Source organism: Hippopotamus amphibius, chromosome 7, assembly GCF_030028045.1.
Source record: "Hippopotamus amphibius kiboko isolate mHipAmp2 chromosome 7, mHipAmp2.hap2, whole genome shotgun sequence".
In the NCBI taxonomy this organism is placed as follows: Eukaryota; Metazoa; Chordata; class Mammalia; order Artiodactyla; family Hippopotamidae; genus Hippopotamus; species Hippopotamus amphibius.
In genome coordinates, this window is record NC_080192.1 from 28,546,783 (window position 1) to 28,562,393 (window position 15,611).

Consider the following 15,611-nt stretch of genomic DNA (forward strand, 5'->3'; position numbering starts at 1 on the left):
CTATTGAGCCCATATGCCACAACTACTGAAGCCTGCGTGCCCGGAGCCTGTGCTCCACAACAAGAGAAGCCACTGCAATGAGGAGCCCGCGCACCACAATGAAGAGTAACCCCTGCTCACCACAACTAGAGAAAGCCCACGTGCAGCAATGAAGACCCAACTCAGCCAATAAATAAATAAATACATAAATAAATAAAGTCATATTGGAACATTGGATTATAATTATCTGCTATATAGTATAGAAGTATTTTAGTGAATTTTCTTTGTATTGGAAAATTTCTGTATAATTTTTTACATTTTTTTCCTTATGCTATTTTCCTATTTTTTGTCTTTTTTTGGTTGTCGTATATAAATTAGAGCAAAATGTTCCTGGATGTAAGCATGAAATGGCATGGGGTGAGAGCAGCAATAGCTTCCCTGATTCCCAACTCCCTCTAGAATGGTATGGACACTGGTATAATATGGAAGCTGATCAGTAAGAAGAATGGTTAGGACTCGGTGATTTCACTGCCATGGGCTGAGGTTTGATCCCTGGTTGGGAACTAAGAGAAAACAAACAAAAAAAAAGAACCGATATCTCAGCCAATCATTTCAGTTTATAAAATTAAAAAAAAAATTCAGGAGTGAGTTTATATTGAAAATCAGCCCTGGGCTCAAAAATCTTTCCTTATAGTGTGCTACTTCTATGTTGGCAACCTTCCTTTGCCACTTGGAACCTAAGTTGGCTCTGGAGGGCTGCCGCTTCCAGCCCTGTATCTCCTCTGCTTATTCTGTTGGCTGTGGCTACTGAGAGACACAGGTCTTCTCCTTTGTAATCCACTCGCTTTTAGAAAGTAGACTTTTACGGATATTTTCTAAATACACTCTCCTCAGTGCTCATCTCTGGGCAATTTTAAGTCTTCCTTCTGTCCCCAGTGCTCATAGTCCATATGTCTTTCAATGCTGCTCAGAGCACTTGCCTACAGCTTGGGACCCTCACCTTTTGGAGAGTAGATGAGTATTTCGCTCTTGGTTGCTGGGATGGGCCTCTGCAGTGTCAGCATTCTCCAATCTTCCCAACTACTGCATCAGGACTACTCTGGGGCCTTCCTGCCTGGCTCCGCTGGTCTCAGTTGCTTTTGGCAGCATACACACATAATTTGAAGTTTATGGGCTTTCTTTGTCTCCTATTTTTAAGTGAAACTGGAGCCTGTGATTTTTTTGTTCTTTTTCTTTTCATTATCTTGTTGCTCTATTTCCAACAGCAGAAAAATTCAGAATTGAAATGCTACCACGCTCTTCCAGAATCATAGTTAATACAATTGTTTTTGTCATAGTGAAGGTAGGAAGCATATTTCCACTTAGGTAAAGAATGAACTTTTCACATGGAAATATGAGATTTTCTAAAAGATGGATCCCTGGGCAAAATGTATTCCCCACCGGTGACTTTTCAAGATGTGCTCTGGACATAATTGAGAGAGGGTAGCTCGATAAACTTATTAGGTAAGCAAATCTATGCAGAGAGTCTGTCACTCCCTGAGAAACAAAACTGGGTAGAGGAAAAAGAATCAGATTTACATGTTACAAAAATGCTGTTCTTTATTTTAATCGACAGAATTGGATTAGACTCCAGCATCAGCATGCATTTCCCATTATTTTCTTTTTATATTAACTACAGGAGACTCATTAGAATTTCATGGATGTAATTGTTTCTGGGTTACATCCTCAATTAATGACTATAATTGAAAGATCGGATAGGACTGGGATAACGTGACTGTAATTTAAGTGTAAGATGTCTGGGCCTTTATTTACAATGCATTTGCTTTTTTTTTTTTTCTTCTACTGTGGAGAAGTATTTATGAGAGGCAGAAATAAATGCATTTCAAACAGCAATGTCTCAATCAAAACAATGTGCATATTGTGCGCTGGGTGTTGTTTTCCCGGGCTGTTTTGTGACTCTGCAGCCCTCAGCAGGGTGCATATGCATGAAAAGAGCTTGTGCTCAGATCTTCTGGGAGGACTTGGGGGAGGAGAAAAAGCTTCAACAAAGGGGAGGTGGAAGAGAAGGCTATCTCTGTCCTTCTTTATGGTCTGTTACAACACTGTTCAAAACCCAGCATCTCAGCCTGCACTTGCCAAGGATTCCCTAATCAATTTTAGATTATGTCATGGGGAAAGAAAGGAGGACCACCCCCAAGCTCCTAATGATGGCTCTTTTCTGCTTTCCTCTCCTTATATTTCCCCCAGAAGTAGATATTAACCTTATTAGCTTTTTTGAGCAGTGCATCCCTGATTATCTATACACGGGCTTTGAGGCAGCTGCAAGGGGCAGCTGAACAATTACCCAGGGTTAGCCGGATTTGCTCCAGACTCTGGAAACACAGAAGTCTACAGACCAAAGCTCTTAGGTTCAAGGATGTCTGCTATTTCTTTATCCAAGGTCAGATGTGGACAATGTAGCTCATTATGTGTCTTTTTCAATAGTAATGACCTTTCTTTGTCTTGTGGGTCTACTGATCTGGACAGAATGGCAAAGAGAATATCAGGATTGAAGATGTGATAGATGGGCTGGAGAGGCCAAGATGTGTGGCTAGACTAAACCACCATGGAAAGAAAAAAGAAAGTAGGACAATAAACAGGTAGGAATAGAGAGTTAGGAGACAGAGAGGATGGGAAGGGAAGGGCCACTGATTCAGAGATGATTTCACAACAATAATAACAACTTGACACCGATGTACCTCTTTTTGTAGCTCTCATGCTAATATTGTGAGCTGAGGAGTATTTCCTAATATGTCACCTCTGCTTCGGAAACACAAGGGTGGGTGCTTGCTAGAATTCAGAATATCAGACCCCACCACAGTCCTATAGGGATCAGAATTTTGGGTATGTTTCCAGGATGTTTCACCTTTCCAAGATTGTAGGTGATTCTGATAGACGAGTTTGAGAGCAACTGGGGAGGAGGCAGTGGAAAGCAGAAGGAATGTAATGGTGGTGATGGGCCAGAGAAGGTGGCTGGGAGAGCATGGACTGGAGGGCAGACTTAAGACACACGTATTCAGCCCTTAGGGGTGGGGTGGGGGGTGGTGGGGAGGGGGTGGGCTGGCAGTCAGAGGAGTCCAGTGTCTTCCTGTAAGTTATGCATCAGATAAGTGGCAGAGCCAAAGTTTATCCTTCTAAGTCCAAGGCTCTTTCTTTGCACCAAATCTAAGTCAATAGAGATAGGAAAGTATTAGAATTTGGATGGCAGGTTACAGGAAGAAGGCAACATGACTTGGGATCCAGCCCTTGAATTTACCTGTTGAGATAGGGACACTTTCCAGGAAAATAGTGTGGAGGCAAAATATGTCCTATTTTCTTTAACCTTATATTCTGAACTCTTTTCCTTTTTTTTTTTTTTTTTTGACTCTTTCATGAATATGTTTGGGCATGGTTGCATATTAGCTGTAAAGTTATACACTCCACTTATTCTTTTGTTAAATTGATGCTTTTTGAAATTTAGCATGGTTCTAACTCATAATATTGTAAAGCCATCATTTTGATATATTAAGGTATTCTAGTACACATTAGCAAACACCCAACTCATAATGTCTTTAAAAATCTATCTGTACACTACGTAAAATCACCTTGCCAGCAGCACTACACACACTGAGATTTGGATGCTATGCTTTCTCCATTTTATCTTCTGTTCTAGAGAGTCCTCGTTCTGTTGCCTCCCTGAGCCCTGCTGTCTAGCATGTCTGCATGGTCTCAAATCACTGTGTTTACTGAATAGGCTTGTTCAGCACTGCTTTCCCAGTGGTGCAGCCTCTTCAGTATCTTTTCTTGTCCCTCTCAACATTTTGCCACTGAGCTTCTCCTTCAGCTTTCATTTCTGACTGAATTTTACCCATGGAATTTGGATCTTTCTGCCTTTAGTGGTCCTAACAAGCTCCCCTCCCTCATCACCTAATGAATGTGACCATCTTTATGAATAGCCTTCAATCATAATGCCCCTTATTGACATGATGTCAGTAAAATGTTTGATAAATAAATTAATAAATGATTTTAGACCACTGAGTAATTAGATGGTTTTTAAGTGTCCAAATGATAGGCATTAAAAAAGAACAAATAAGTGTAATACCAATACTGATTCCTTCTATGAAGAAAATAAAACAGAGTAAAGTATTAGAGAAAGAGAGATAAGAAGGTGTTTATTCTTTATATAGGATGGATAGGGAAGATCTCCTTGAGAGAGAAAGACTTGAATAATGAGAAAAAGTCAAAAATAAGCTGTTTGCACTTAATGGTAGAAGCGTGCACAAGGGAAAGGTGTGCAAAGACCCTGAGATGGGGATGAATTTGAAGCTCCAGGGGGAACAGAGAACAAGCCCCCAAAGAGCAAAGTAATAGGAGGGGTCAGAGAGACAGGCAACGAGAAGATTCTATTGATTCTTCTAGACCACAGCAAGGAGTATGACATATACTCTAAGTGCAATGGAAGCCACTGGAGGGGGTTTCCAAGGGAGGACCCTGATCTAGCCACCTAGGTTCTGGGGAGACTGAACCAAATGCAGCTCCCCTTACTTTATGGGCACTTGTTTGTCTTTGTGTGTCACATCCTCCTGCCTGGATTACTATTCTTAACTCTCCAGTTTTCCTAGACCATCTTGTTCCTTTTTGTCTGTAGACTCCTACTGCAAAGAAAACATGATTAATTTTGTTTCATTCCATATTTCTCAAACATATTTGGCCACAAACTTTTTACATGAAGTGTCTATTGCCTTCTTCAGGGAAGCATTCTAGACATTTAAGCTACCCTAGTCCTTTATACAGTTACAGAATAGATATAGTCATTCCCTGTGGTTTTGTAATAGGGTTCTCCAGAGCAACAGAACCAACAGGATGTGTGTGTGTGTTGGGGGGGGAGTTATTTTCAGGAATTGGTTCAGGTTATTATGGAGGCTCACAAGTCTAAAATTTGCAGGGTGGGCTGTTAGGCTGGAGACCTACAGAGTAGCCAAACCTGCAGTTGAAGTTCAAAGGCCATCTGCTGCAGAATCCCCTCTTACTTGGAGGAGGTCAGTATTTTGTTCTATTCAGGTCTTCAACTGATTGAATGAAGTCCACACACATTAGGGAGGGCAGTCTGCTTTACTCAAAGACTACTGGTTTAAATGTTAATCTCATTCAAGAAATCCTCACAGAAACAGCCAGAGTAACATTTGGCTACAAATCTGGGCACTGTGGCCCAGTCAAATTGGTACTTAAAATAAATCATCATGCTTTTCTTATAGGACACGACAAAGGAAGAAACCAATTTTTCCATTTAAGAAGTAGTTCTGTATTTCATCACAGGTGGATTTGCATATATGCATTTTTGGTGTTGCCAGTAAATCAGCAGCCATAGAATTAACAATCTCCTTTCAATGATGGTCATATTTATTAAAGGCTTTCCTGAAATAAATGTTAAAAGTATAGTAATCAGAATGGAAGCGTGAAATAAAGAACAACAGAATATAGCCTAGGTCAAGATAGGAAGAACAGAAAGGAAAAAAGATTCATAGGAATTTACTAATGAGGTTCCTTAATAAAAGAGTAGAGACAGCTAGTAGTAATCTAAGTTTTTTTGTTTGTTTGTTTTGGGTTTTTTTTTTTTTTTTGGTGTTTATAGCACTGTAAATATTTCCATTTTCAACAGTTGGTTGAAAATTTCTAATACATAGAAATATAATCAATTTCTGTATATTGGCCTTGAATCCTGTGACCTCACTAAACTCATTCATTAGTTCTAATAACGTTTTTGTAGATTCTTTGAGATTTTCTAAGTAAATAATAATGTTTTCTATGAATAGAGAGTTTTGTTTCTCACTTTCCAATCTTGATATCTTTTATTTATGTATTTGCCATCTTGCCTAACCAGGGCATCCAATACATCACTAAGTTTTGTTGATGCAGGATGGGATGATGATTTTTTTTTTTCCTGAGAGATTTAATTGATCAGTACTTCATGCAAATGAATAATGTAGGTGAGCCTTATCAGCATGCTGGAAGCTTACAATTATTCAAATTATTCAAAGCCATCAAATATGTGAAAATCAAAACAACAGAAAGAGCCACTAATTCCCATTCTGTCCCCTAGCATTCTAGGGTTTTACCCACATTTGTGATAGAAAGATACTTCAGCCTTGAAATTAAACAGAGAACACACTGTGGTAATTTACTCACACATTCACTACTAAATTGTTTTAGAGGTGAACTAGCCAAATGTACAACATTGAAGTATGCATGTTTTCAGTGTGCCATCCAATTCACGTCTTGCATGATGGATTTGGAATTTCAGATCACTCTAGTTAATAGAAAATGTATTAATTAAGATCAGTTTAATAATGGTGTTTTGGAAAATTAAAACAATGTTTGATTCAAGCACCACATTTCCATTCTGAAAAGCTACAGTGCTTTGAAATGGATGTATTGGACATGAAATATGCCCTGAACAAATCATCCTTCACAGACTGGATTTCTGTATTTTCTAAGTTTGAATCCATCTGTTAATCCACAAAGGACCCTTTCCTTTGCTCTTTCCCAGCCATCTCCTGCCTCTCCATACACCTGTGACATCAATAGCTTGACAGTGGCTGCCAACCAGAGTCCTGGAGTACCACTGGGGAGAGAGGCCCAGACCATGTTGGCTTTTTGCTAAATTAGAGAAGAAATTCACAGCAGAAGGGTCCCTTCATTAGTTACCATTGAGCTGAGTCCCAATTACAGTGTGAGCACAGGGATCACTTTCTATGTGTCCCAACAATGTCTCTTTTAAAAATGTCAGGAAAGTTGCCTAATGGTAAATTCCATCACAAAAGAAATATTAGACTAAGGGGATCTGATATCTGGAAAATCCACTGCCACTAGCAAGCTATATGTTGTCCTAGGGCAAGTTATCAATCTTGCTGTATCCATATTCTTTCATCTGTAAAATGGATACAACTATTGTTTACTGAGGTTGTATTATGTGCTATGTGCTTTCATACTTAATCTCTCAATCTTCATAATCACATTATGAAGTAGGCATCATTTTACACTTACTTATCCCTTTGTAGAAGAGACAACAGATACTTCTGATACTTAGAGATGTCCAGTATTGACCAGGGTTGCACAAGCTTGGAGAAAGGATTTGAAAGCACGCCCTCCATAGTGCTTAACTTTAATTATCACACTGATTTCCAGTATGCTTCTTAGCACTTATCGCATAGTGTTGTTTCTGGGATGAATTTATTTAATGTATGTAAAACACATAGCACAAATACCTGAAAGCAAATGTGAGCTTTAGCATCTGGATATAGCAGCAGCAACAACAAAGTCTTCTTAGGAAATCTTTTTACTAATTCCCTTCCAACTTTCCCCTCACCTTTCTTCAGTGCTAATGAATTCAGAGTCATCTAACAGGTATCTGTTCACGTAATCAAAACCTTTTCATTATTCCCTAATTATTATACGAAGAATACATTTCTCTGCAGTTCAGTTGTTTTATGCAGGGAGAGTCAAGGAGCCACAGGCTCTTGGTTAGAAGATCAGAATGGATTCTTAGCTCTTCCACCGGACTTTGAGGAAAAAAACTCAGAAATTCAGTTTTCTAATTTCTGAAAAGGGAATAACGATACCTGTTCTCTGCCTCTGTCAGCTCTAGAATAAAATTCAAATCAAAGCAAGCATATGATAGGCTTTATAAATGCCAATGTGCCACAGAAATGTAAAGGTGGTATTAGCAAGGGTTATGACATCTTCTGCTTCCCTTTCATTCATCCATTTTTATGTGTCTATCAACATAAAAAGCAATACTTTTTGACTTGCAAATTTACTGTTAGACTGAACTGTTGACTGATACAATGAAAGGAGGATGCATTCACATTTTCTTTTTATGTGAATAAATTATGGACAATTGTTTTTCCCTTTTACTTTTTTTCCCCTTGTGGCAAATGAGCTCTCTTTATTCATATTTAGATCAAAAATTCAGATTTCTTTCTGGAAAGTATTTAGGCTATAAAACCTCATGTGAGCTAATCAACCTGAATGAGTTTGGTTGGTTTGTTTCAGATGGTGTTAGAGGTCAGTTTCCCCCTGAAGAAGACTTTGACACAGAGATTTGAATATAAGAAGGCTATTTAGGAAGTGCTCTTGGGTTCAACACCTGGAGGAAAAGAGAAGGAAACAGGATTGGGCAAAGGGAAAAGGTCACTTTAGTCAAACTCAGAAAACATCTCAGCTGACCCCATGGGTAACTCTAATATGGGATGATCCTTCAGAGTTGTCCTGAACTGGGGAGGAGTGACTGAGTCTTTGTACCCTTACAACTGCCAATCTTGGATGCAGGCTTCCCATGGAAGAGGGCATGGCTTTAGGTGAGTCAGCTTTCTTCAGACAAAAGCAATTCCCAGAAGAGACTGACAGCCAGAATCACTTGCAGCCCCTGGGAAATTACGCCCTGCAGTTCTGAAAGGGGCACTGTGCAGCATGTTATAGTGTCCACTACAGATGGCAAGGTACCTGCTCTACCAGATCTATTTATGAATCTCATCAGCATCCTCCCCACGAATTATCATGCAGACTCAGGTAAGTCATTACCTTATGAGTATTTCTAAGTTTAGACAGAAAATAACTCATATTATGCTGAACTTTATGTTAAGCTGAAATCTGCCATCGGATTCTTTAATCTTTGAAAAGAGAAGATTCTGAGGAAACTCTACTAAAGGGCTCAACTTGACATTCGAACAAAGTGAGAACAGGACAATATTTGGAACTCATAAATGTTTGCTGGAGGAATAAATTGTTGAGTGAAATGGAGAATTTATGTAGCTAATGGCTATAGCATCAATCTTTACTCACAGTTACAGTTTTCAGCCATTGAATAAAAATAATGGCTACTACTTTTTGAATATTCACTACATACTGGACATTGTTGCAAGTTCATTACATAAGTGAACTATATTAATATCACAATAACCCTATGGGATAGACATTATAAACCACAATTTACAAATGAGAAAACAGGCTCAGAGAGATTAAAATGTATATCTAAAGCACATGACTAGTAAATAATGAAAACCAGAACACTCTTACATCTTACAAAGGGAATGATAGTAAAGAAAATTGGCATCTCACATTTTAATCCTTACTTGTCTTCCTGACCTTTTTTTTCTTTGCCAAATGCATTAGTTTCCTAGGGCTCCCCTAATAAAGTATCACAAACTGTGTAGCTTAAAACAACAGAAATTTATTATCTCACTCTTGTGGGGGCCAGAAGTCTAAAATCAAGGTGTTGGCAAAGTTGGCTTTTTCTACAGAGCTCTGAGGGAAAGTCTGTTCCACGTTCTTAGCTTCTGATGTTACCAACAATCTCTGGCACGAAGACACACCACTCCAGTCTCTGCCTCCATCGTCACATGGTGTTCTCCCTTTGTATCCGTCTTTACATCTCTTCTTATAAGAATACTAGTCATATTGAATTAAGGCCACCTTAATAAAGAATGACCTCATCTTAATTACATCAGCAAAGGCATTGTTTCCAAACAACATCACATTCAGGGTACCAGGGGTTAGGAATTCAACATATCTTTTGGGGGAATACGATTCAACCCATAACACCACATAATTGTCAAGAAGATTAATTCTCAGAGAACACACTAATTCAACCAATGAGTATTTCTTATGCATCTGGTATTGTGCTAGCCACTAGAGGTAGAGTGGTTTAACAAGCAAACTCTCTACAATTCAGCCAAAATATTTATGAAGCATCTACTATTTATCAGGCATGGGTCTAAGACGTGAAAATACAGTAAGTAACAGGATAAAGTCTCTTTTCTCTCAAGGAGTTTATCTTCAAGTGAGATGAGATAGACCATAAACACATTAACAAATATAATAATTTATGACAACAAAATGTGCTATGAAAAAAAAAGTAGGAAAATACAAGGAAGAGTGACTGGGAAAGGGTGGGCAATCTCCCTGAGAGGGTACCATTTGAGTTGAGAGCTGAATGACTAGAAGAAAGTGGCCATGGAAGGATCTCAGAGCAGGGAATCCAAGCAGAAGGGCAGCCAAGGGTAAAGACCTTGGTTGGGAATAATGTAGAATGTTCAAGAAAGATAATTAAAGCCATTTCCCTAAAGTGTATGAACTAAGGGAAAAATGAAAAGAAACATGTTAGAGAAGTAAGTAGGTAGGGGGTTTGGCTTTTATCATCCTTTTCATAGAAAGTTACCTAGATGTTTATTAAGGACAATGACTTAAATATAAGTTTTCGAAACATAGTTCTGGCTGCCTTCTGTAGGGTAGTCCAAAGAGGGGTAAGAACAGAATCAGGAAGACCACTTAGGTGGCAACTAACAGATGACAAATAAAGGATGGGGGGAACTTGGAGTAGGGCTGTAGTGGTGAAGTTGGTGAGAAAGAGTTGGAACAGAGATATATTTTATAACTAGAGAGGATGGAACCTTCTCAGGAATTAGATGCAGGGTTTGAATAAAAACATAAATCAATGATGACACCTCTTCATCAAAGAGCTTATGCTATAATGGGAAGCATCACAGAAAATGACAATTTTAATTCATTATGATAATTGTGAGAATAAGCCCAGATGGAATTCTGAAAACCATTTGGGAAAACTTAAAGGGAGGCTAGCGTTCCCTCAGAGTTGAGGGTATGTATCGTTCATCGCTGATGTTTTGTCCTATTCTCATCTCAAAGGCTGGCTTGCCTATGAGAAACAGTTTACAGATGGTTTTCTGCACAGGAGGATCCCATATCAAAACACTATGTTTTGACGAAGACTTCTGTTTCATGTCTCCTGAAATATAAATGAGTGTGTTTTACAGTATTAGGGAGCCATTTGATGAGTGGAGGGAGGGCTGGAACCAGAATATGAGATTGACCCTGGATGTCTCTCTCTGACTCTAGAGGAATACGACTTGAGGCAATGGAGTGCTGTGTTTGGAAGGAACCCCATGTGAGAACACAATAGACAGACATATAGTTCATTTAAGGCCAGTCTCTCGAAATGCTGTGGGTCTTTAGCCAGCAAAGTTTCTTTCAGAATGTGTAATGGGCTTCCTCAGAGAGCACAGGAACTCAGAAGGGAATTTTGCATGACTTCATAAACTCCCAAATCCCATTTCCTTAGACACTATCATCTGTATCAGTATGTAACAAAACTATCAGTAGCATAAACTTTATAATTGCTGTGCATTAATCACATTAAGAGAGAAATATACTATTGCCAAATGGGTACAGAACTTCCTATAATACCTAAGCAGGTTGTAACTTTACACATGCAGTGCCTCCTGCTTACCTCACTTTATCTTTCCAAAATTAGAGGTTTAGTTTGACCTTGCCCCAGGGTATTAGCTTATCTTGCTGCTCTTCTAGGTTTCTGACCACTCATTTATGGGTTGTTTCTCTTGAGGATCTATCCCTTTACTGTATCTTCCCCATCATTGGCCATCCCATTGATTTGCTGCTGGGGTTCTATTTATTTCATCCCAGCTGTATGGTAAGGTATTTCAACGTACATTTTGCTAGCCTCTGATTTAGAGGGTGGTTTCTGAGATATATTTGTCTGAAAATATGTTAAGTCTTTCAAACAAGCCATGACCTCTTAGAACTCTGCTTGAAATACCAATTGTTACTACCATTTGGGATAGTGAGTTAACCTCACTAGCCTAGCCATTTGCCTAGTCATAGATTAGGAAGCAGGACAGAAAATCAATGTTTTTATAATCAAGTATGATTTTCTCTAAGCATAAAACTTCCAAATAAAATATTCAGTGTAAATAGTGACTAAAGTAAACTGTAAAGGAAAGGTCTAAGAAAAAAGATAAAATGGAGCAAGATTTAAGCAATTACAATTGCGTAAGCACAGATTAAAGCATTTACTCTACTCTCAACTATATATATGTATTTGTATAGGCACCCACCTATATGTATGTGCATATATATGTATGTATATAAAATCAAACTTCTGATATTCCCTCAGAATTAATTTTCATATCCTGACTTTTACTCTTTAAGTTCATAAATCTTTCAGTGTTGTGCTAGGAGCTAGTGGTATCTGAAAGCTTAATGCATAACTACTTTGGGCAGGTTTCTATACAGATACTCAATCCTTAATTGAGTAAAAAGTAGTTAGTATTTTTACTATCTTAGTTCTTTCATTAAGCTGCTCAACTGACTACCTAAGGCCATCCTGTTTTCATTCGATAAGGGAAAAAAACCAAATCTTTTTGTATCATTTTCTTTTAAGGTGTACTAAGAAAAGGAGATTAATATATATTGATTCTCCTTTCTTTTCTTAGGACTGATTTAAGAAAACTGTGAATTCCCATATTTGCCAATTTTGCTAATTTCTGCTTTTACACTCTACTTCGGAAAAATGGTCATCAACTTTTCTATAACATGCTTAAATGGCTGCCATGAAAATTTTAAAGATGCTGAACCCTGCTCTCATGAAAGTTTTAACACATTCTAAGCAAATCATACTGCAACTATTTTAAGTGAAACCAGAGAATGGCTTACCCCACAATGGTAACTAGTTTTCCCAGTGGAGATAATTATTCCTTTCGTATAGTTCAGAATAAAAATCAAGACCATCAGTTCAGAGTACAAATAGAAATATATTCTAGGTTCTCTAGGTTGTCCTAAGCCTTGGTGAATGCAAGGAGGAAAAAACAAGCAAAATTAAGTGAAAAGAAATTCTAGGCAATATATTTTTTAAGATGTGATGTGGAAAAACCTGAAAGCCCACTCTGAGACCTTACAATGTCTAAAAGTGAAAGGAATGTCACAACAGCATGTATGGGAATTTTTGAAAAATCTGAATACTCAAGACTTACCTCAGTGAAACAGCTATTGACTTGTAGAATCTTGGAGGTGATGGTAGCCAATCAAAATAACCAAATTTTTCTTGAATATCAGATTCCAACATTAATACATAATCAGGCAGGCATCAGCCCTCATGCCCCACATCTTTCCTGAAAAGCAAAAGATATGAACAGAAAGGATGACAACATGCTGGCATGGGGAAGTCATGCAAAGAAATCATAACTAATCAAGCAGACACCATTAAAAATAAATTGTTGTGTTGTCACTGTGCACTTTCCTGTTACACTAGTTCCTAGATATTTTATTATTTCTAATCTCTCTCTGCAGGTACTGGTGCTTGATGCTTTTTGATAGTATATGAGAACAAACCAAGAAAAAATGCTCACTGTGCATTAAGTCATCTTGTAAGTCAAGAACACTAGTTGAGAAATGTCGATTTCCACATTGCTATGCCCTCTGGGACACTGCTATGTATTAACTGGTGAGTAGTACATAAAATAAAATATCAACATTCTAAGTTTCATATTCACGACAACTAACGAGGATTAACCTGGTGGTCTTTTATATAGATATATGTTTTGGAAAATGTCTCTCTCTATATCATTAGTGTATAATGGCATCATTTAGAAATTTGGAGAAAATATAGCAGTTTTATCTTAATTAAAATATTCTTCTGAAAGGATTCACTTTCAAGTAATTCAACGTTTCTGAGTGCTGGGTGACATTATCCTTTTAATAATAATTAGACAAAAATGCAATCGTAATTGTATCATGGAAAAATTTATCTTAAGCTGCATATAAAATCATTTCCCTCTGTTGCAGATTTTATCTTTCCTTTGGAATTACTCCGAGGTGAACCATTACAAATAATTATTGAGGGACATAATTAAAGAATTAAAGTTGTGCTTTCTTCTGAAGTTTGGGGGCATTAAATATCACTGGTGCTTTGGAGTTTTTTGTAATTTGTATTTCTTTCAATGCTTAGGTGGCTTAATTTATGTATATGACTAGGTGACAGTGTACTTATTCTTATATGTCATAGAAAACTGATGAAAAGGTGAGAAGTATATAGCTCATCATGATGATACTCAGGTATAAAGAAGTATTAGATAAAATGTAGAGTAATTGGGGAAAAGAATTATGTCTTGTGCCAGTCATATGAATTTTAAAAATAGCTTTACTTTTTAACATTGAAAAACAGAATATTTAATAGCTACTTTCTCTCTTATATTTACTTGTAGTATACATCAGTACATGTGTGCATTCATTAAACTTAATGTGGGGCTTTTATCTTGTAAATCAAGAAAATAGGAGCAGTTCTGTTGGAGTAGAGAAGAAAATGAATGGAGGGGACGAGCATAGCTTTTGTTCCTTCAAACTCTCTGCTTTTGTTTTCATTTTTGATCACTTAATGTTAGAGAAGCTATTTTGATGAGAGACTTCATCAATTTATGTATAGCACATTTTGTTTAGGGATCCAGATGACAAAAGCTAGCAAAAAATTTGGAGAAGGCAATTCTTACCACCTATATTGAAAATTCTACAATGTTGTGGCTTTGATAACATTGATAGGCAGCCTTCTTTGTGCAAATGTTCTTACAAGGGGTAGCAGCAATGAAAAGGCTCTTCAAGTGACTTGTTGGGTATCATTCTTCAAAAGGAAGATACAGAGCAGAAGCAGAACGTGATGGGTATCATGTATGTACTGTAGCTGATAGTTTGGGTTGCAAACACACTTATAACATTTGTTAGGGGAATGTCCTGGAAAACATGTGGGAATCATAAACAGCCTGGTGGTTCTGCGCGAATAAGTAAGAGCATTTTACAGGAATGTTGGTATATTGATTTTACTGTAGGTTTATTTGTACTCATTAGGTAAAATGGCTTAATATTTGGGGGTTGTACATTTTAACCTACCTTAGTTTTAATCTCTAGATTGAAGTCAGAATAAAGCCTAGATCCCAAAATATTGTGTTAGAATACTTGGTGTTAGCTGTCTCAGTGATGTGTCATATAAAGGTTTGTTTCTCACTCAGGTGAAATCTGATGAGGTCAGGTGTCTTCCATTTTGAGTTATGCTGCGTGGAGGCCATGATCACCATGCTCACTGTGACAGAGAGAGGGAGGGGTAGAGGAGGCACCGCACTTCTAATGCCAAAATCTGTGCAGTATTAGGCTTCTCCAGAGAAAGAGAGTCAACAGGGCACAGATTAATGGATTGATATCTATCTATCTACCTATCTATCTATCGTCTATCTTCCTATCATCAAGAGATTTATTATAAGGAATGGCTCACATGATTATGGAGGTGAGCAGGTCCCAAACTTTGTAGGACAAATTAGCAACCTCGTGACCAGGAGAGCCAATAGTTTAGTTCCAGTCCAAAGGCAGGAACAAAAATGATGTCCCAGTTTGAAGGCTGTTAGGCAGGAAGAATTCTCTCTCACTTGGGGGAGGGCCAGCCTTTTTGTTCTATTCAAGCTTTCAACTGATTAAATGAGGCTCACTCACATTAGGGAGAGCAATCTGCTTTACTCAGTCTATCTACCAATTTAAATGTTATTCTCATCCAAAACATCATCACAGAAACACCCAAAAGAATGTCTGACCAAATATCTGGGCACCTTGTGGCCTAGTCAAGTTGTCACATAAAATTAACCATCACCGGTTTATACCTTGCAATTGGGCACCCATACAAATCTCCTTAAGCCATACTTAACCTTCAAATAAAGACAATATCAAGGTCATCACTCTACCTAAAATGATACGACTACCCTCTGTAT

The 15,611-nt window shown here is 37.9% G+C and overlaps 1 long non-coding RNA gene across 1 annotated transcript in view; it reads right to left on the reverse strand.

Moving 5' to 3' along the window:
• Positions 1–9,256: 9,256 nt before the first annotated feature.
• LOC130856367 (uncharacterized) overlaps positions 9,257–15,611 on the reverse strand; it is a 47,655-nt gene continuing 41,300 nt past the window's right edge. The window contains exons 2-3 of the long non-coding RNA XR_009054560.1: positions 12,840–12,977; positions 9,257–9,468 (exon numbers count right to left, since the gene is read on the reverse strand). This is a non-coding gene — a long non-coding RNA (uncharacterized LOC130856367). The remainder of the gene's footprint in view (positions 9,469–12,839; positions 12,978–15,611) is intronic.